Genomic DNA, 22963 nt, shown 5'->3' with positions numbered 1-22963 from the left:
TATTAGATTACCTGTCACCCCCCACCCCATATTCCACAGACAACATTCATCTCTTCTCTAGTTGATGGCCCATGGCACAGTCAACAGAACACATTGCGTACACTACATATCTCTGGGTCCAATATGGTCGTGAGGTCTACACTAACATTTCAGATCATCCACATGCTGTACTTCACGCACATAAGTACACGCAAATACTTATCTTTCATGACATGGCAGGTAGACCCGGGTAATATCTGTCCATCTATGGGCCATCCTGACAAGGATGACTTGGACCGCAAATGGGCAGATATTGGGCGAATGCTCTGACCATTAGTAGGGTTGCCACCTTTTCATATGACCTGGATGGGACATTTTCATGGCACACATCTGAGTTTACAGGCTAACACATACCCATGGTCATTACAAAGGATAGTACTTTAGTTTTATGCCTACATATAAGCTTTTATTGTTGTAGCGGTGTAGTTGCTTATTCTGTTTCGTTTACTTGCTTATTCTGTTTCTTGTAACATATAGGTATTTTATATATGGACATACATACTGTATGGGACTATTACATAACATATGGGACATAATTATCTCCTACTATCGCAGGACATTTCACATTTATTATAGTTTTTGTATGGACACACCTGCCTAAAGGGGGACTGTCCCTCACAATGTAGGACAGGTGGTAACCCAAACCATTGGGCTGGGCTTGGCAATTGGCGGCATGCTAACACGATGTGTTTCGCTTCCACTTGGTATAACTAGCGACAATACAATGGAATACGGGCACGGGGTTTTAAATATCTTTGTTCGAGGGATGGGGACTCAATATTCAGCTACGTGCCTTTGTGTTTACTTCTTATTGTAGTGTTTGCAATGATATCTTATATGCTTTGCATACATTTCAGTATCCACGGACACTGACAGGAGTGATTACTATTAGAGGCAGGCTGTACTAGTCAGCATTTTAGGTTGCGCGTATGCAGCCGACATGTTCACGCCTCCGTGCAGTGCTTGGACATGCCCCCTGCACTCGTATACGTTTCCTATGCACGTGGCCATAATGGCAGCGCGCCTTCATTAATATGCATGTGGTGCTGCTGCGCCATCTCTATGCTGCATGGTTGGCGCAAGGCTAACGCTGTCCTTGCGCCAAGCTTCATGAATCCTGGGGCCTGCCTACTGTTTGTCAAATACTGCAAAATATCTGCTGCAAAAATTCTCTTCCCTGATCGAGACAAATGCACACCATCCTGTCTAAACATGTGTGCCCAAAACAAGGCTTGGATGCTCTACACATTCCATTTTTTAAAACAGGACATTTTTTTCCATGTAGGTATTTACCCAAATAATCTTTTCATTCACAGTGACCTGACTATCCTTTCTATAGGTGATTTGTGAATAATATGTCCTAACACCAGTACAAGCAATACTATCTAAGAGGGCTGCCAGTTCCCTGCTAACAGTCAGAGAATCCTTGTTGGTGACATCATTTGTACAAACACGAATAAAAACAGAGCCATACTTCCTTGCATTAAGGCATTCCAAGGCTTGTTTCACATCTTCTATTTTTGCTCTTGGTAAGCATAACACTATTTGATGTTCATTATCATCTCTGTAAATATAAGTATCAGTTCCTCTAATAACTGAATCTCCAACTACAAGAATATCTTTACTGGCCAGCCCTGAAGAATATTCAGCTTTTAATACAGTAATATCTGCTCTAGCAATTGGAAGGATAGATCTTCATCACTGTTAGTCTTATTAATCCCACTGTTTTCATTGTGAAAAGGACATTAACACCAGCATCTCTATGCAACATATATGATACTTCATTACAAAGGCTGTGATATCACACTGCAATCCATTTGTTTGCATTTCATATTGTATGACATGGGGAAATGCTACGTTTACCTCATGGGTATGTTCCTCTAGGCTGTGACTAAATTCATAATGTGTTTAAACTTGAAACTGATATCTCAGAAATGACCTCTTATTAATTGATCATCCATGTTAACTCTTCTAGAGCATAAAATTCCCTGTTTTAAAATACCACTAAGGTCATGCTCAGCTTTCAACAACCTACAGATTTGTTTTTCAAAGCAGACACAAAAAGTGCATTTCATTAGAACAGCTGTCCTTTGTTAAGTCTCTCTAATTTTAGGGGACTAGCATAATGAAAATCATTATTTTTCTATGTATCATTGTTTATTTTGTATTATAGTAACCAATAAACTATTTTGCTTACTGACTCTACTCCTCTTATTCATTTAGGTGTATAATAGAATATTATCTATTTTCCAGACTTTCTTGACAGATAAATGCTCACTCACTGCAATCTTTTAACTTATTGCAGTTTTGTTAAATGCTTCTAAACTTAAGAAACATAACCTGCATGCTTTTTGGCATTAAGTCTGGTGGTTGGAACAGTGGGTTAAAGATGAAAGCTGTATCTCCGGTGGTACAAGGCTTGATTCTTACTGTCCTTTCTGCACTGTGCCTTGAGCAAGCCGCTTAACCAGGCATTGATCCTGGGTTGTCCCTGAAAAGTGACTGTGTGTTTCACACATGAGTATTACTACAAGGGCAATGTCCTCCATTTGTCATGCTTTTTCTGAGGTTAGCATATGGTTAAGGTGTTTACCTCAGTGATGCAAAGTACAGGGTTTGATTCTGACCACTGGTTATTGGCTAAGAATGTAACAGTCTGCAGACTAAATGTCTAGTATGAACCACTAACAGAAGTAATTAATAGCTTTTTCATATCTACAGGTACATTCCTTATTTGTCTGTTTATTCTAGAATGATGGGAGCCAGGAATTCTTAGATAAGAGAGAACCCTACAACTCATTAATTTCTGTCAAGGAAACTCAACTGACTTACAGTTCCCCAGTGAGAATCAGGGACTAGGAACAGGCCAGCCTGCTGGTCTTGAGTGTGGCTTACTGTCCAGCTATGGGAGTACCCCCATTCTCAGCTTTACATCTATGCCAAGCAGTTTCTATCATTTGTATCATGCCTTCACGCACCAAGTTCCCCCTGGGCTTCTTAGTGCTTTAAAGCAGAGTAGCAGCATGGGCTCATCCAGCTTGAAATCCACTGTGTAGTTCCTACTCTTCTTGCTAGGTGTCACCCTTGTAGTGAGTCAGAGCTGTCTTCTTCCCTCAATATGGGCAAGTCAGCAGTGTCTAGAGGTGCCTGAACCATTAATTGAACTTATATTGCCTGTGTTCTAGTCAGGACTTTATGCCTCTGCAACTCAGAACTGGCTCAGAAGCCACTTGAAATTAATTGATTAACACTCTTGTAATCCAGAATTACAGGCATCAAGTATGCTGCAGAGAAGTTTTCCCATTCAGGAGAGGCACACAGCAATTCTGTAATAGTTTAACAGAGCTGACAGCAGCAGCACTGGGAAAAATAATAACAATCCCATTTATGCATCTCAGTAAACAACTTACAAGTAGGGATAAAGAACAGTAAAAAATGCTGTACATTCTGGAAGTATGCCTCCAAGAATACAATAAAGGTTTGTATCTTTAAGTGATTTATATAGCAGGATACTGCCTTACCAAATACCTCATCCAAACCAAAGAGTAAAAAGGTCATACAGACAAACCATTTACACAAGGTTAAAATATTAACATTATGCTTGTAGACATCAAGTTGTCCAGTTTATTCATAACCAAATAATAAACACACTGTCAACAATTAACAAAATAAGAACACCAAAGATTGTACCCAAAAACATGACTCATATATGATGATGATAGTGGTTTACCTTCATATCGTCGATCACATATGATCGACCGACCAGTTCGTCAAACCATTTCCACGAACTCAAAACCGCAAAACTTTTTAAAGGTCGAATAAATGTCGACATTTGACATTCCCAGCCACGCCACACCTCCACACCAGTGCTACCATGGGTCAAAAACGGGGTGAGATTTAGCCGTTTACATATATAGTTTTTGTCGTTTGGGACGTTTGCATTTCGGTGTTTGCGGAAGCGGGGTCGACCATATTGAGATCGGCATTATAAAGGTAAACCGATGATAGTCCTCTTTGCAACAGCTGACTCCTTCCTTTACTCCATAACTACTCTGGGATGCAGGAACCAAGTATTTACACACACGTGCTCTCACACACACACACACACACACACACACACACATATACACATAGATGTGACCATCAATTACAACCACTTACATGACTGTACATCTCTTCTTGAAATCAAGTAAATGAATTAATACATAAATAATGGCCCAGAAATGGGTATTAGCTTGCTACTGTCAGAATTATGTAGTGCAACTTTCTTCTGCCCTCTCAACTTCTTAGCCAAGGAATCAGAGACAATGACCCAAAATCAGGAAATATTTTAACTATTTCTTTTATATACTTAGAATGTTGCTAGAATAATTTTTATTTTATTTTTATTTATTTTACATTTGTTAACCGGGCTAGTCCAACTGGATATATGTCCATTTTCAGTGGAGGTCCAGGGAGAAAAGCTCCAAAAAAAAAAAAAAAAAACAATATCTTTTATAATATAAGACATTTACAAATACAGCTAAATTTACAGACACTCATCTCATTCATTACATTTTGTTGCATTTCTGTAAACAGGATCATGGTACATTTCAGCTATGGTTAGCCATTCAAAAAATTTTCCTAATAAAAATTTAATATAAGAGTATACATTTTTTTTTTGTTAACAGAAGAGTCGTTAACAGAAAAGTAGGTAGCTATATACTCTCTCTAGTAGGTAACAGAAAAGAAACTAGTTTATACAGGTATGGAGATAAATACTTTAAGAAAATTGAGGTAGTTAATCAGGGTTAGAACCATGGCATAGCCATTGTGATTTAAGGTATGACTTCAATTTGCTTTTACATAATGTTGTAGAGGTAATGGAGGTTAGATCTTTTGAGGGGGGGGGGGTTCTAGGTTTTCCCCACTATATTGGCAAACAAGGAGTCACCAGCCAAGTTGTTAGCTTTACCTATTTGAACAAGTAGTTTATTTGCTGAGCGTAGGGTCTTGAGGTTGTTATAGGGGGTGATTAGGTTAGTAAGTATAGGTGTGTTAGTAGGTTGGTACAGGATCTTGTGGGTAACTGTTAACTGGTTAAATAGTATTGTATTTGGCAGTTCTAGCCATCCTAGCTGTTTAAGATTATCACAATGATGGGTTCTGAAGGCAGACCCAGCGCAAATCTGGCAACATTATTGTAGGAGATAGCTAGCTTGTTGATGTTGTTTTTACATAGTTTTGTATATATAGGGGAGGCATAGAGAAGGGTAGAGATTAACTGGGGGCGGGCTATGGTGGTTCTGGCTAGTGGAGTCAAAAAGGATTTAATCCTGTATAGGGATCCTAATTTTATGTTGACTTTTTTTATAGTATTATTAATATGAGAATCAAAAGTAAGGTTGTTGTCAATTAGAACCCCAAAAAGTTTAGTAGTACAATCAGGAGATATAATAGTGCCATTGCTAGATGTGATAGTAATTTTAAATGGGGAGGCCCTACGGGTGGGAGTAAATAGTAGCAGTTTTGTTTTTTTGGGATTCAGAATGAAGCATCGATGTAAAAGCCATTTCTCGCCTGTGTTAAATGCATTTTGGGTTATGGACTGTAGGACAGATGGTAAGGTGGCAGAGCATATTAACATGGAATAATCTGCGTATTAGATACAAGCAGCTTGAGGTATAACAGAATATAGGTCATTTATAAAAACAGAGAATAGGAGGGGGCCTAATATAGAGCCTTGAGGGATGCAAAGGACAATTGGGAGGTGGGAGGATAAGTTGTTCTCCCATAGGACAGCCTGCTGCTTGTTGTCTAGGTATGATTGGAACCATTGAATAGCCAATGTGTCTAGATAAAGGTTTTTGAGAATATTAATGAGTAAGTGGTGGTTAACCATATCGTGAGAATATTAATGAGTAAGTGGTGGTTAACCATATCGTGAGAATATTAATGAGTAAGTGGTGGTTAAACATATCGTGAGAATATTAATGAGTAAGTGGTGGTTAACCATATCGTGAGAATATTAATGAGTAAGTGGTAGTTAACCATATCGTGAGAATATTAATGAGTAAGTGGTGGTTAACCATATCGTGAGAATATTAATGAGTAAGTGGTGGTTAAACATATTGTGAGAATATTAATGAGTAAGTGATGGTTAAACATATCATGAGAATATTAATGAGTAAGTGGTGGTTAACCATATCGTGAGAATATTAATGAGTAAGTGGTAGTTAATCATATCATGAGAATATTAATGAGTAAGTGGTGGTTAACCATATCGTGAGATATTAATGAGTAAGTGGTGGTTAAACATATCGTGAGAATATTAATGAGTAAGTGGTGGTTAACCATATCATGAGAATATTAATGAGTAAGTGGTAGTTAACCATATCGTGAGAATATTAATGAGTAAGTGGTGGTTAACCATATCATGAGAATATTAATGAGTAAGTGGTAGTTAACCATATCGTGAGAATATTAATGAGTAAGTGGTGGTTAACCATATCATGAGAATATTAATGAGTAAGTGGTAGTTAACCATATCGTGAGAATATTAATGAGTAAGTGGTAGTTAACCATATAGTGAGAATATTAATGAGTAAGTGGTGGTTAACCATATCGTGAGAATATTAATGAGTAAGTGGTAGTTAACCATATAGTGAGAATATTAATGAGTAAGTGGTAGTTAATCATATCATGAGAATATTAATGAATAAGTGGTGGTTAACCATATCATGAGAATATTAATGAGTAAGTGGTAGTTAACCATATAGTGAGAATATTAATGAGTAAGTGGTGGTTAACCATATCATGAGAATATTAATGAGTAAGTGGTGGTTAACCATATCGTGAGAATATTAATGAGTAAGTGGTGGTTAACCATATCGTGAGAATATTAATGAGTAAGTGGTGGTTAACCATATCGTGAGAATATTAATGAGTAAGTGGTGGTTAACCATATCGAAGGCTTTTGAAAGATCAATGAAGAGGGCTGAGGATAAAGTGTCACTGTTGCAATTCTTATTACTACAGTCTGTGAAAGATAAAAGAGCAGAGGTGGTGCCATGAAACGGTCTAAAACCATGTTGACAGTTGGCTAGTAAATTGTTTTCTATTAGGTGGTTTAACAGCTGCTTATGAATGCATTTCTCCATAATCTTTGCCAGAGGGGATAATATGGCTATTGGTCTGTAATTTGATAATTCGTTGGAGTTACCACCCTTATGCAAGGGGATAATTTGTGAAATTTTCCAGATTGATGGGATAGTTCCTTCGGTTATAGTTCTATTAATCAGGGTGGAAATAGGGTAGGCTATGTCTTTTGCAGCTTTTTGTAGATATTAGGTCTGCAGAGAGGGTGGTAGGTTTAAGCTTATGTAAAAGGGTGCAGACAAGGGATGTAGGGACAGGTTGAAAGTGAAATGATGGGGGTGTATTAGTAATGGAGGTGGTTGATGATGATGTATCAGGGGATGGCCGATTGGCCAGAGATTGAATGGTCTCTGTGAAAAAAGTGTTAAAGGTATTGGCTATTTGGGATTGTCATGATCAGAGCCTAAAGGGATGGGTATGACTGGATGACCTGGGTGCAAGAGTTTATTAATGCCTGACCAAAATTGTTGTGGTTTATTTTGGTGGGTTTGTTGTAGCTCAAAGTAAAAATTCCTTTTGTCTAACAATATGGCTTTTTTGTTTCATTTCTAAGCTGTCTAAACTTTAATTGATCTATAGGGTTTTTAGTAGAATGCCAGTTTGCCCACAGTTTATTTCTAAGGAGGATTTTTTGTTTGGTGGTTTTTGAGAGCCATGGGGCTGGTTTAGTCCTGGCTCTAATTGTACATGTTGGGGCGTGGTAGTCTAAAATAGCTAAGAATTTTGAATTAAAGTATTTTACTGCTTCCTCTAGAGGTACGTTTTTCAGGGGTGACCAATCACATGCCAGAAGTTCTTTTTGAAAGCTGTTGGGGTTAAAATTATTTTTGGTCCTTACTGTCCTGTAGGCCTGGGTTTGGAATGTCACTCTTAAATCTGATTATGAAGGTCAGTGAATGGTCGCTTATATCTTCGGGGAGGATTCCTATTTTGTAAGTTTGGTGGTGACTGTTTATGAAAATCTAATTTAAGGTGCTTTCCTTCCATCTCCACATGCCTGCTGTGTGACTTTGATAAAATCATTTAAACAGACAGTGCTCATGGCTTGTCCTGAAAAGGTGCACTTTGTCCAGTGGGTTTACAAATTTAAAAGATAAAATCTAAAATTTGACCCCCCATTATTTTTGTTTTTGTCCAGATTTCTGTATCAAATAAGTTGAGAGCTATTTGGACCTGTTCCTTATAGAATCTGTAACTTTCTGGCAAAGTGTTTGTACAATAATGAATTTACATTAGCAAATATTTTTGAAGGATACACCATCTGAAACTCACATGCCTGTCATTATTTAGTGACGTTAATCTACAACACTTTGCCAGAAAGTTACAGATTCTATAAGGAACAGGTCCAAATAGCTCTCAACTTATTTGATACAGAAATCTGGACAAAAACAAAAATAATGGGAGTCAAATTTTTGATTTTATCTTTTAAATTTGAAAACCCACTGGACAAAGTGCACCTTTTCAGGACAAGCCATGAGCACTGTCTGTTTAAATGACTTTATCAAAGTCACACAGCAGGCATGTGGAGATGGAAGGAATCACATCCTCTACATTTCATTACAAGAAGCATTTTGTTAATGGCTCAGAGTCTTAATCCTCTTCACTAAGTGTCAGACAACTCTAATTCATTTAAAAAGTTAAAAAAAACAACAACTGTAGCATTGTTATACATTTTTTTGCACAAAAAGAGTCATTAAACTCTGTTGATGGGTATTATTAATTAACTATAATTCTCAACGAATTTCCCAAAAATAAAGAATTTACCAAAGGACAAGGCAAAAATATGAGGCAAAATCAGGGTTGTTCTGCAAAACCGAGGACAAATAACAGGCAGACAACTCTAATTCACTTAAAAAAGTTAAGATCACAGCAGGTGTTGCACAGACATGCATTTTCTGAAAATAAGATCTATGAAACTCTAATGACACGTTACTGACTGACTGTAATCTTTAGAGATTTACTAGAAAATCAAAAATTTTGTGGGGGATGGCAAAAATATGAAATAAAATCAGCGATGTATGGAAAATCAGGGACATTTGAGAGACAGAGCTTTGCCCTCTGTGTGAGCACACACATGAACACACACACACACACACACACACACACACACACACATACACACACACACACACACACACACTATAGTGTACTTATATCCCAAATACATTGCACAGTTATTTACCACATCAACATGACAACTTCTTTAGCACTGTGTGGTGCCATTTTAAAAAGACAGCACTAGTGCTAGATTGCAGGCTACTGCTTTGCTTTTTTACGATAGCCACTGGGAAGGCTCTCTGTATCTCTCTCTCTCTACTGATTGACTGGGTAGGACACTTGCTGTAGGACACATCACTTTGGTGATGCTGATTTTTATAGGTTCTCCCAATTAGCACCAGGCCTTAGGCTGTAGGAGCTATGAAAGTCTAATGATTAGCATTACTGATTAAGTGATTTGCTAGAAAATGAAGAAGATAATGAAGGACAGGACAAAAATGTGAGGCAAAATCAGGGATGACTGAAAAATCAAGGTAATTTGAGAGGTGAAGCTTTGCCCTCAGCCCAAGTGTGTGTGTGTGTGTGTGTGTGTGTGTGTGTGTGTGTGTGTGTGTGTGTGTGTGTGTGTGTGTGTGTGTGTGTGTGTGTGTGTGTGTGTGTGTGTGTGTGTGTGTGTGTGTGTGTGTGTGTGTGTGTGTGTGTGTGTGTGTGTGTGTGTGTGTGTGTGTGTGTGTGTATCTATCATAGTCAGGCATTGGCTAGTTTTGATTGTAGCATATGCAAAAATAGATTAGGCCATAGGAAACTGCACTGGAAATATTAGTATAAACAATGCTACAGAGTCTGAATAAGTGAATAAGCACTATATGTTTGTGTTTAAAGAAAGCAGAGGATAAGAACTCCTACTGTATGGCTATGCTTACAAGGTCACATTTTGGGGTAGCACAGATGATCTGAATGCTGCAAGTGTGAATACTGCTTTGCATGTGATAATTTATCAATCTTAGATGCTGTGAAAGTGAAAGGGCGGCCACAGTGGTGCAGTGGTTAGTGTTGTCACCTCACAGCAAGAGGTTTTCCAGTTTGATCCTCGGCTGGGGTGTCTAATGTGCAGAGTCTGTATGTCCTCCCTGTGGTCACATGGGTTTCCTCCTGGTGCTCTGGTTTCCTCCCACATCCCAAAGACATGCTGTAGGTGGATTGGTCACTCTAAATTGGCCCTAGGTGTGAGTGTGTGCATTTGTGTGCCTTCCGTGGAAGGTTGGGTGCTGGGCTGGCAACTCGACACTGTAAAAACACTACTGCTAATCATGAGCGGACAGGTGATCCACTGTGGCGACCCCTAACAGGGAAAAGCCGAAAGAAGAAGAAGAAGATGCTGTGAAAGTGAAAAAAATCCACTTTCATTGATGTACAATGACACTTGACTTAAGGAGTGGAGGTAGTAAAGCCTTCCAAAAGAACAATAATGTGGGCTAATAATGTGGGTAGCCAGAGACAGAATTTGATTTCAAATTATTTTTTTTTAAGTTCAAGCAGATATCAGACTTCAGGCATTCCTAGCAATGTCACAGAACCACAACCTGCTCCAGATTTTGAGGTCAAATGGAAAGAAGCATTTCTCATAATGATGCAGAGGTGATGACAAAATGTTGAACAAGGAATGAAAATGTAAATTTTACAGAGCTGGTGCAGTGCAAGGATGATTTTGTGGTTTCCTCTACAGAAAGCAAAAGTTATAAATCTGTCTATTTTTTTCATGTTTTGAGCTCAACCACCAACATACTGTTCCCAAATTCACAGGGCATCCAGATAGTGACCTCCTCTATGTTGCTGTGGTAATGGTTGTAATCAAGAAAAGCAAGCTAAAATGTCTTACTGGCTTTACCTTTTAAATGCTCACTGTGAACTAAGTGGATATTGAAGACCTCTAACACACATTAGGCATTGTGCTTAACAAAAGTAATTGGTTTATTTGATCTAAAATTCATTTGATGTAAACCACAGATGACTGAATCACATATGACTGAAAATTCTCTACAAGCTAACATAGTTTTCAATCAAATGTGATTCAGTCATTTGTGGTTTACATCACATGAACCATTATTTTTTCGCTTTAGATAAAATGAACTTAAATCATAAAATTGAACATAACCATTACGACTGAGCATAGTGCTTTCATACATATATTACTGTTACAAAAGGGTATTCACAGCTGTGCATATACATGTATGTTAGTACTTGTGCATGTACATATGTCATGTTATGGTGTAGTGCTAAGATGCAGTAGAAGCAATTCAAAGTTCCAGGTAGGATTTGATTCTATGTCTGCCATTTAGCACTGCAGTAGATTCATGATGATGGTAGCCAGTGCTAGCACCCTATGGAGGGTGTCTACCATTGTGTTAAGAAGAGCAAAACTATGCTATTTCTCTGACAGAGCCAGTTTAGGGTGTGGATGCACAGACCCTATTGAGGTCTATTTTGTAAGCTGGAGAGCTAGTACAACCTACTAGATGAGCTGTCCAGGATGACCATTATCCCACTATTGGTGAGTAGTGCAGGCACTGATACAATGACCAGCACCGCTGCCCTTGAGATCTCCAGGCAGGAGAAGCAGAGGTGAGACAGGGATTCTCCAAATGTTATACTGAGAGCTTACCATTTCTACTGTGTGTTATGCCACATTTAATAATGTGTTTCTGTGTTTCACAACTATGTTTCTAATATAATATGTTTCCTCAGACTGATACAAGGAAATACTACGCTGGTTGCTTTGGGTGACTGTCTGTTTGCTATGTGTGACACTGTTGGCAGCTGCATTGTTGTGGCATTGTGTTGTTTGGTGGAGTAGGGCACATGCTTCTACTTTACTGCACATACCCATAGTAGTGTTGTTGCTTCTGCTCCACAGTACTTATATATGGCAATTTAAATTGATGTGAAGACTGTGGGCATCCTGTCCTGATTCTGCAAAATTGCACATAGCTATGGTAATGTAACATCTGTCTGGGTGCTGTTAGCTACCATCTCAGACACTTTATTCTTAATCTCATTCACACATGTAAGTGATATGTAATGGGATGCATATCCCTTTTGTCTTTAAACAAGGGTAGACAGCTAAAAATGCTGGCAGTTGCAACAGCAAGCAGCAGGAGACTAAGGGAATAGCAGGCATCTTATTTCCACATCTGTATACACCTCCCCTCCACACACAAACACTGTCCCCCCCACACAAAATCACTACTATATCAGTTACAGAAATCATGACACAGATCATAGTGTACCATTCCTCTCAACTATACAAATTTTCGCAGAATGTCTACATTTTTGCCTCATATTTTTGGTGAGCTCCTCTTAAAATCTGTACCTTTCTGGCAAATAGGTGAGGACTGAAGTAATTAAATAATGACAAATATTTGAGTTTACGACTCCACATCCTTCAGAAAATCCATGCTAATGCAAAACCTATTGCTTTGGGTCAACTTTCTAAGTTTGTAACAGCAATATTTAAAATATGTCCCTATTTGCCCCCCCCCATCATTTCAGGCTTTGTCCAGATATTTTGCTCTAAGAGGTTGAGAGGTATGCAGTGTACAGCAGGAACAGGGAGGATACATTAGTGGATGCAACATTCCATGCATAGGAAATGATCTAAGTGAAAGAAATGAAAGGAGTAAAGGTAGCCATATGAGTTACAATGGAGGTTGAAAATGTCTCAGTAGACTGACTTCCTTCTTGGGAAGGAAACAAATGAAAAAAAAAGACAGAAAGGACCTAAGAAAAACAAACACCATTCTTGCAGCCATGTCTAAGGGCAGGATCCTTCATTATGCCCTCCAGGGAATGTCACTCAGACAAGTAGAACTACAGTCTTCTTTAAAGGGAGCTGTTAAATCTGGCATGCTCAAAATGGGATTTCTAGTGAGTACACCTTTATTTTCAATTAATCCTCAAAATTGTGTTTCACAGTAAGTACTATCATGTCAATCAAAATGTAGTGTTCTGAATTTGTGGAAGGCTGAATCTGACAAAATGTAACATTGTCTCCTAAAACCCAGAGTGAAGATATCTGCAGGTGTCGTAGGGGAGAAAATCAGGGTACATTACAACTCTGTTACAGAAACAACAACTAACTTTACAATAAATAAATAATAAAATCAAAAAAATATCTGCTTATCTAGAAAAAAAACTAGAAATCTATAGCATGCAGGAAATCTAATACACCCAGAAAGATTAATGCAGCAAATAATACCTATTTAAACTGAATGAATCAGTGAAAAAGCAGTCAGAATACAAATGAACAAACTGAGGAAAGAATAGCCATTCAAGGGTGAGTTTGTTAAACAGGAACAGCAATGGTGAGAGATAGAGATTGTGTGCTAACACAAAATTAAAAATACAACATAAATAAATAAATAAATACACAAACAAACAAACAAATAAATAAATAAGCAAACACCACAACATTACACAGTTTAAAGAGCACACAGATCTTCACCAGGGAATACATAAACACTGTTTCCAAAAGCAATATTTTGCATCACGCATATGTAAATGCATATCTTGACATGAATAAGATGTGTCTGTGAGTCATGATTCTATTTAATGTGCATGGTGGTGCAGCGGTAGTGTTGTCACCTCACAGCAAGAGGTTCTCCCGTTTGATTCTTGGCTGGAGCACCTTCTGTGTGGAATCTGCATGTCCTCCCCACGGTCAAGTGGCTGGCGTTCGAAAGACATGTGTGAATGGGCATGCCTTCGTTGAAGGTTGGGCAATCAGCTGGCACCTCGGCACCGTAAAAATCTATTGCCAATCATTAGCGGACCGGAGTTCTGCTGTGGCGACCCCTAACCGGGAAAAGCTGAAAGAAGAAGAAGGAAGCGGTATACGTCTGTGTAGCAGCACAGTTAGGACTCCATACTGACATTGTCAGGATCATGCTTACTGACAGCAGTACTGGTGTAAAAGCAGCTACACATTACAAGAAGATGAATGTCAGCAAAATGATGAGACCTGATCTGATGCTGCAAACATGACTTTTTGAAAATCATTCCCCCACCAAGGTCTTTCCTAAGGAAATAAGCAGACATGCAAAAAAGGGCATGTTTTATCATTATGTTTGCAATCACATAGGTAACTGTATAGGGTCTGTGACAAAGGCTATATACAGTCAGTAAAAATAATGAATTGCAAATGACTCCCTGAATGTGTACATCTCTAATGAAGGATGAGTAAATTCTGAGGTCCAAGGTCAAGGGCTTTGGCCTGTAATGCACCATTTTGAGTTGCTGTTTCAAGTTCTAGTTCAGCCTGTTCTTGTTGTGGCAGTATTGTTAGTGAGGAGCTGTAAGCATCAGTGTATTTCAGGCAGTTCCAGGCTATCAATTTTCAAATCCCATGAGTAACATATTTGTAAAATCCCATAAGATGTGCAGCTTAGACGAGCAGTGACAGACTAAACCTTAGTTGATTTATGTTTATTTGGTAGCCCTCAAGTTGGATAAGCTATCCCAGTATGGACAGGAGTGAGTAGCTCATGATGACACTCCCATTTGGTGGTGGTGGGGGGGGGGGGGTTCATGTGCTGGTGGAGTTATCCTGCAAGAACTCCACCTGGGTATAAGGCCACAGATGCAACTCTTGCAATGCCAGGAGTTGAGGGAAAATGGGCTGGCAGGAAATGGAGCTTTGTGGTCACAGCAAAGAACTTTACTTTATGGATGAGTAATGTAATAAAATGTATTACTTAACACAAAAGCATCATTGTGATAGATATTTGTGGAATATGTGTTAATGGCTATGCAAGTAATCTGTGCATAACTACAAGGAGTTGTGCTGTGTTCTGGAGGATTTACATGATAACTTGCAACGTAACTGCTTCCTACATTCTGATGTAGGAATGAGTAAACATTTATTTTTAATTATTACTACATATATATGGTAAAGCGACATCTGAGTATTTTGGGATTGCTTTCCTTGAGGTGTGTTACTCACTGCTTTATTGCAATCAGCCTGCACATGTGAGAAATATCACTGACTATATTCTTAAGGTCCCTTGCATTATGATGTATGCAGTGTTTGACATCAACATTACAACATAGATGTACTGACATGTGAACTAAAGTGCTGTACCGACCCACTTCGAGAAAAAACATATTCTATTTCTAAAAATAAACAACTTGGAAGACAACCAAGAGACTCTCACCACAAAAAAGCGCTTTTCGTCTGGGTTCCTACCCAGACATCATCAGATACACAGTAAAAACATTGCTTAGTTTAAATAGCCCTCCTATCACCACATGACAACCTTGTTCTCATTAAAAACAATATAATAATGTAATTTTGATATATAATAAACAAATATAAACAATAAGTTCAAAAACAGAATTATTACTTAACGTATATCCACTAAAATAATTTAAATATATCTAAAATATATCTAAAAACTAACATTCACAAGTGTCTGCAACTTTGTACCCTATCTTTCTAGAGTTTTCAATTTCAATAAACAGGTTATGGAACACATATAATTTAAGCCTGAATAACTGTGTGCAATCACATGTAATTGCCACATTAATTCTAACTTTTCTAGTAATAAATTACAAGGGCTGCCTCTAGGATTATGAGTGACCTGGTCAATCGCTTTAACCCTAAAGTGATGGTTTGCGTTGCTAATGATATGTCTTGCCAGAGCATTTTCAGGTTTTTTCTTTGTGATGTTATATAAATGCTCATATACCTGATCTTTTAGCCTATGCTCAGTCTTACCAATATAAAAGGCATGACAACCCTGACAGCTAGCAAGGTAGACTATCATTTTAGAATTGCAATTCAATTTCTTAGACATATTAAATCTAATACTGTTAATCATGAAGCTAGCCCCTATATCCATATGTCTACATTGGGTGCTTGCTTCACATTTAAGCATCCCTGGGTTCTGTACAGGTTTAATGACTATATGTTCTAACATATTTTTGAAGTTACATCCTCTACAGAAAACACACCTTGGCCTTGGTTCTATATTGTTTCTAATGTTGGCATCATCCAATAGCAAGTTTCAATTCTTACTAAGCATTGCTTTCAAAGCATATGCATCCATAGAAAATGGAGTAATAAAGCTCCGCGCAAACAAGCTAACCTACAGGCAACGTTGAGCAAGTCGTATCAAAACTGCCTTTACACAGACACACCCCTCAGCTTGTCTAGACAGTCATAAAAAATAAAAAGTAGTGGCCAGGTTCGAACCCAGGATACTATACACCATAGTCAAGGTACTGAACCACTAAGCCATGACAGCAGTACCTTTAAATGCAATAATAGCAAATATATAGGAATGAATACAAACTGGAGCATGACAATGCAGGTTTAGTGAAGTTGATACAATTCCAAAATGGCCAGTTACAGATATGTGCGGGAAAAATGGACTATATAAGCCCCATAGGCGGGAATACACAGCATAAACGATTGTAGAACTGACTTGCAGCCAGAATGACAGGAGTAGGTGAGGGTAGTTGATTTTGAGCACAGAGGTGGGGCATTGAGGAGTCCAGGTACATGGTCTGGCTCCTAGTCCACAATCATGAGGCCCAACTCATGCAGGGCCAGGTCCTGTGGGGAGCATATAGGGCTGAGGCGTGGGACCGGTTGGCTCATGATCTCACCAGTGCCACAGGGATTCCAAGGACTGGTGAGCAGGTCCGTCACCACCATGCGGACCTGAAGAGATGCAAGCAGGACCAATTGAACCTTTGGATCCAAGAGGCCCGGCAAATGCCCAATGCCCCACTACTGAGTAAGTTACATTTAATTATGTATGTAAAAAATTAAACTAGCTGATATTATGGAGATGTGTATTCCAATATTACTTCATTTATATTACAGCTGCAGGTGTCCGTTCTGCAAACTGCAGAGCCTATGGCGATAGGCTGGTGCGGTTGCGCCACCAGGCATGTCAGTAATCCACTACCAGTAACTGTAAAGAAATATAAAAGTATGACAGTTAGCAAAAGAGTGCAGTGTAGTCACTAAGTAATAAAATGTGCAAGTAACAATGTAAAAGTGTTTGCAAGTATTGCTTGATTACAAAAGTGTTTTGCAGTCTGTAATCCAAACAGAAAAATGAAAATGTCTGACATAAATTCTGAAATAAAGATGCCCCACTTGTAAGAAAATAGTAAACAACCTGCAGCAGGCTGAAAAGTACAGCTGCTGAAGATGATCAAATCACATGTGTGAAATATATCCCTGTTGAAATACTGAAACATGACAGAAGTGAGACTGCTGGAAAGGATTGTAATAACTACAGGTAAAACATGTCAATAAAGCCTAGAAGTAAGTACCATCCTGAATAGTGAAATGAAAACAAGTGAGAGAGTGTGAGAAAGTGTCATGAATCCAGCAATACAGTAGTAATAACCCCTGAATAAAGTATACTGCAGTCAGTACAGAATGAAATGCATGTGAGAATCAAAACCAAACAGCAAAATCTGCTCAAAGTGTTGCTGCATCTGGAATGTGTATCCCAAATTCTGGATATGTTGCTCTCAGTCTGCAATATGCAGATAGTATGATTGTCTGATATACCAAACATCCACACTTGTCTATAGCTATATAAAGCAAATGTAGCAGGATGATGTAGCTGAACAAAGCTAGATATGAATGTACAAGAAGAAAGATGGCAGGACACTGCTGCTGCTCAATAAAACTTTTAATAAAAACTTAAAAACAAGTAGTCCAGGTAATCCAAATGCAGATAAAGTGAAAAAGTAAGCGCGTTCGGGTTACACCCTTCATCAGACATCAAACACTTCATACACCTTCTTTTTAAATGATTCTCAACCAATAAAATCCTTCCAAGTCAATGAAACACACGCCTTCTCAAAAGTGTGGGTTTTAAAGGAATAACATCATTAAGACCAGGGGATATGTGTGCCATTAAATCTATGATCCATTTGGTTTCATCCAGAGCAGTCTGCAACTTGACATCCCCCCCCGGTTATTCAGTCTAATGTTGACTATTACTCTAAACAAAAAACTGTGTGTTGGATATATACATATATGCCTGAATAGGGCATTACTGTCATCCCTATTCCTTATACTACCTAGATGTTGTAGGATTCTTACCTTAAACATATTTGTGGTCATTCCCACATAAAAACTGGGACACTTTGTGCATTCAGCCAAATAGACCACGTTTGGGGTCCTACAAGTGGCCCTACCTTTAAGAACAATGTTCTTACCTGTTGTTCTGTGTAAGAAGTTAACCTCTTTATTAATAAAGCTACAAGCTTTGCACGTACCACAAGGAAGTGTACCTGCCATGTTCTTAAATGGCCTACTCTCAGAAAGACTTTTCTCTTTGCATAAAAAGTCACTCAAATTCTTGTTCCTCCTATATTGAAAATGAGGTCTATTATCGATTAGCCCCTTTAAACTGGTATCACTGGTGAGAATCTTCCAGTTGCTGTTAACAATTTTACAAATGTCACTAATATTACTCCCATAGGTGAACAGCATCTTAGTACCTCTCTGTATGGGGGCATCCTGCATATACACTGCAGGAGCCTGATGCTGATTCCTATTGAGCCAAGGTCTAAATTTAGTCTGTCTATAAACCTTACTGTTATCTATAACATTCCTCACCATATTCTTCCCATAGCCTCTCTGCTCAAAATGACCTGTTAGATTCACTAACTCTTGTTCAAATTGCATGTCATCCGTGTTAATCCTGGAGGCACGGCTCACTTGTCCTCTAACAATATTTGGAAAAAGGTGGCGGGGATGCATGCTGTCGTAGGACAGCAAGGTGTTTTTCCAACAGTCTTTTTTATGTAGACTGGATGAAAAGCCTGCCTGTTGTTGTGTGACCCTCACATCTAAGAAATCTAGACTGTGGTAAGACGTATTGGCACTGAACTTGAGAAAGGTGGTGGTGGTATGTAGATGTGACAAAAACCTATTAAAAGTGTCATGTTCTCCATTCCAAAGAATAAAAATATCATCTACAAATCTTACATACATTAAAATGTAATCCTTCCAAGTATCATTTTCCAAAATATTCATGGTTTCCCATTTCGAGAGGACCAGGTTCGCATAGGTATTGGCACAGGGTGTGCCCATGGCAACACCCTGTGCTTGCCTATACGTGGAGCCAGCTCCCAGAAAAACATTATTATCCAACACTATTGTTAACAAATCTTTAACGAGTTCTATTTTTTTCTCAGTGACTCCCAAACCTGTTAAAAGTTCAATTACTGAATTAATGCCATAATCATTATTAATCACAGTAAAAAGGCTGTTGATGTCCAAAGTGACCATAAGAACATTGTCAACACTAGCAGGTTTAGTAACATTCCCCAAAATCTGTAAAAAATGTCCTGTATCTATCAAGATGTTTTCCATTTGTTTAATGTATGGCTTTAATAGAAAGTCTACCCATATGGATACATTTTCAGTTACCCACCCCCTGCCCGAAACAATCGGCCTAAGGGGTGGGTCATTTGGACACTTATGCAGTTTGGGTAAGGCCTTGAATATTGGAATCATTGGTTTCTCAATCAGTAAGAACCGATAGGTGTCTTCTGTGATGCTCAAGTTGTTCTTCAGGGTAATTAACTTCATATGCACTTTATCAACAATACGCTTCACAGATACCGGATTAATCTCCATGTAGGCTATATCATCTTGTAACAAATGTTTTATCTTATTATTGTACCATACAGCATCCATTAAAACGATTGCTCCCCCCTTGTCCACCTTTTTTATTATTATAGAGTCATTATTAGCTAATTCCTTTAAAGCTCTGGCCTGCTCTATAGTTAAATTATAATATTTAGAAAAAAGACCTTCAGTATAATATTTGGCCATATCTTTCTCACAAGCACTCAAAAAAAGGTGTAAAGTGGGTGAAAGCTGTGGTATAAATCCACTTGCTTTCTTAGGCATGTTATAATCAGATGTATCATTTCCAAACATACTCTTCAACATTAAATTTCTACAAAACAACATAATGTCAGTAATTACCTCATTGTGCATGCAAGGGTTGCTGGGCACAAAAGTTAGTCCCTTGTTCAAAACGAACAGTTCATCCGTAGTTAAAGAATGTGAAGATAAATTATAAACAATATTGTGATGGAGGCCAGGAGTCACTGGAGGGTTCTCCTCCTTTTCCCTGCCTCTCTGTCGTCACTCTGTGATCTTTTTCTGATCCCTCTCTTCTTGACAGGCACCGGTAAAAGTTCCAAAAAACGCTTTCGTCCCTGTGAAGCCTTGGGACATGCTCCAGTCCCTGTATTCACCTCTTCCATGTCCTGTACAACGGTCGACATGACGTCCTTCTCAGCCAACAAGGAGGAAGCTCCCGCTTCGATCCTATATTGCTCCCCAGAACAACGCAAACCGGCACTGGTGGTGTCGGTGGCCAGAGTCATGCATGTGGAGGTATCCCCTGTATCTATATCGCCTCCCTGTGAATGGCGAGTGGATGGTGAAGGCAGATCGACTGTATCGGCTATGGTGGTGCGTCATCCATTGACGACGCAGGCAGGCTCTGTACGTCCTGCTGTAGTACGTACTTCCACCGGCAGCTCGTCATGCTCTCTAGAGTCCCTCTGAAGCCCAGTGAATCCTGTAAAGGTACGCGCCTCATTCATCCACTCATCACGTTCTCTGGAATCCCTCTGATACCGTGGGTTTCTGGGCCAAACAAAGATGTTTCCCCTAGAGAAATCCTCATGGTCCCTCTTAATTTTATTCATCTTTATTTAAACTTTATTCCCTTATTGTTTTAATTTTTTAGACACTTTTTAGTTTTTCTGAACTCAGTGGCTTTCTTTGAATAGTTGTTTTGAGTTTTGCTTCTGTATGTTTATTTTTAAATTCTTGTACTTAATAGGTTTTGAACTGTGCCCAGTCATATGTTAAGATACACTTCTTTATTATTTCAACTTGAGAAGCTTAGGTACATGTAGGTATTTATATTATAGTGCTTAATTATTTTCTTATTCAATGACACCTAATATTAGTACTTTAACATAATAATGTAATATATTATGAGACTCTGCTTTTTGACTTATAAGACCAGTCTGATTTCAGACCAATATATTGATTTATTTAAATCGTATTTAGCAACTGGTAGTATTTTTAAATTTATCTTGCATGACTTGTTGGCTGTCTTTACATCAAATTAGTTTAGCATTACGTTTTGAGTACTGACTCAGTTTTATTAACAGAGAAGTGGTTTTTAAGTATTTTACGTTTTAGTATACACATATATATACTTTATGTAACATAAGCATATAATATTTTGCTTTATTACACATATATACATAGATCTTTTTGCTGCTAATAGTTGGGGTTTTTTACATTACTTGTTTTTTAATTTGCTGAATTTGTTAATTGATACTCTTGTTAATGATGCTAGTGACGTGAGAGTATAAATATGTAAATTAATTAAGGTTTGAATGTCTGAGGAAGTTGCTCAAAATCTGAGCGACGAAAAGCGCTTTACGTTTACCTGCAATAAACCTGTGTTTTTGTCTTCAGTGACGTGTTGGATCCTTTTGGTTTATTTGGTTTGTCTTTAGTACCGAGTTTTTAATTCCATAGTTTAGCAGACCAGGCCGGTTATGCATATGATGTGGTAGTTCCCAGGGTCAGTAGAGGTGCCTCCTTAGTGGTGTGGGACCACTGTTGCTGTATGCCATTGTACAGGTACATATCCTGTAGTACGGCCAAGATTAATTATCAGTCTTATATGCGGTTGTATGTCCTCTTGGAGTGCATGCAGCACACATCCAGGGATACCATCAGGTCACAGTGATGCTGTGTGTTCTGCTTTGCTGAGGGCGGCCCTCACCTGGACATGTGAGATGATAGGGAGGTTACATACAGCTGTGATAAGTATTTCAACTGGTGGGGGAGAAGGAGGGAGGATACATGCACCGAACCTATCTGCAAGAATGTTGCCAATATATGTGTGTTTGGTGAATGTTAAGTAGGTGTGTATTAACGCAGAGCATATCTGAGGCATTCGGTCCATATGTGTAACATAACTGAAGAAGGCCTTGTGGTTATCCATAGTGTTTGTGGCCATTTCCCTCCCAGAGTAGGCTGTGGCCGTTGTTATGAGAGACCGTAGTGTATTACCAGTGCTGACCACAGATGCCTTCCCTTAATGTGAATCTGCTCTGTCCTGCAGTAGCCTCCTGCTATTGTTATACAATCTGCCTCTGTCTGGGGTCCACCGGGCAGGATGCCTAACCTTTGTGCATAGGGTCTGGGTTAGAAATGTTTGTGCAAGTTCCATGCAATTTGTGGGATGTCCGTGGTAAGCATTTGCAAAGGGGTCTGCAGTGTGGGTTGTGGCTTCCACTGGCCCAGTGTGCTGCATGGATACCATCTCAGTCCTAACAAGTGAATAACTGTCTAATCACATACATATCAAAGTAGTCTACTGTGCTGGTGGTGGTGGTGGGATATGTATATCCAGGCCGAGTAACTTGTGTCGACATCACACTAATGGATGGCGTCCCACATACAGTACCTTGGGATGAACCCCCAGAGTGAGGTTGTGCATTGGACCTGTCAGTGTGTGCTGACCGATGGGGCATGCTACTATGTTGTGTGGAATGTGGCAGGTATTGTTGCACAGGTGTTGGCTGAGCACTGATATCTGGCCATGTACTTGTGTATCCACCACGAGACACACACATGCAACATATGGGAGTAGTAGTATATCACTACACATGAGTATCATGTATAGTATGTGTGCCATATATTGCTGAC

The sequence above is a fragment of the Protopterus annectens genome, chromosome 14.part0, assembly GCF_019279795.1.
Source record: "Protopterus annectens isolate FY-2018-M chromosome 14.part0, PAN1.0, whole genome shotgun sequence".
In the NCBI taxonomy this organism is placed as follows: domain Eukaryota; kingdom Metazoa; phylum Chordata; order Ceratodontiformes; family Protopteridae; genus Protopterus; species Protopterus annectens.
The sequence above is the reverse complement of the archived record's forward strand: the minus strand, read 5'-3'. Positions refer to the sequence as shown.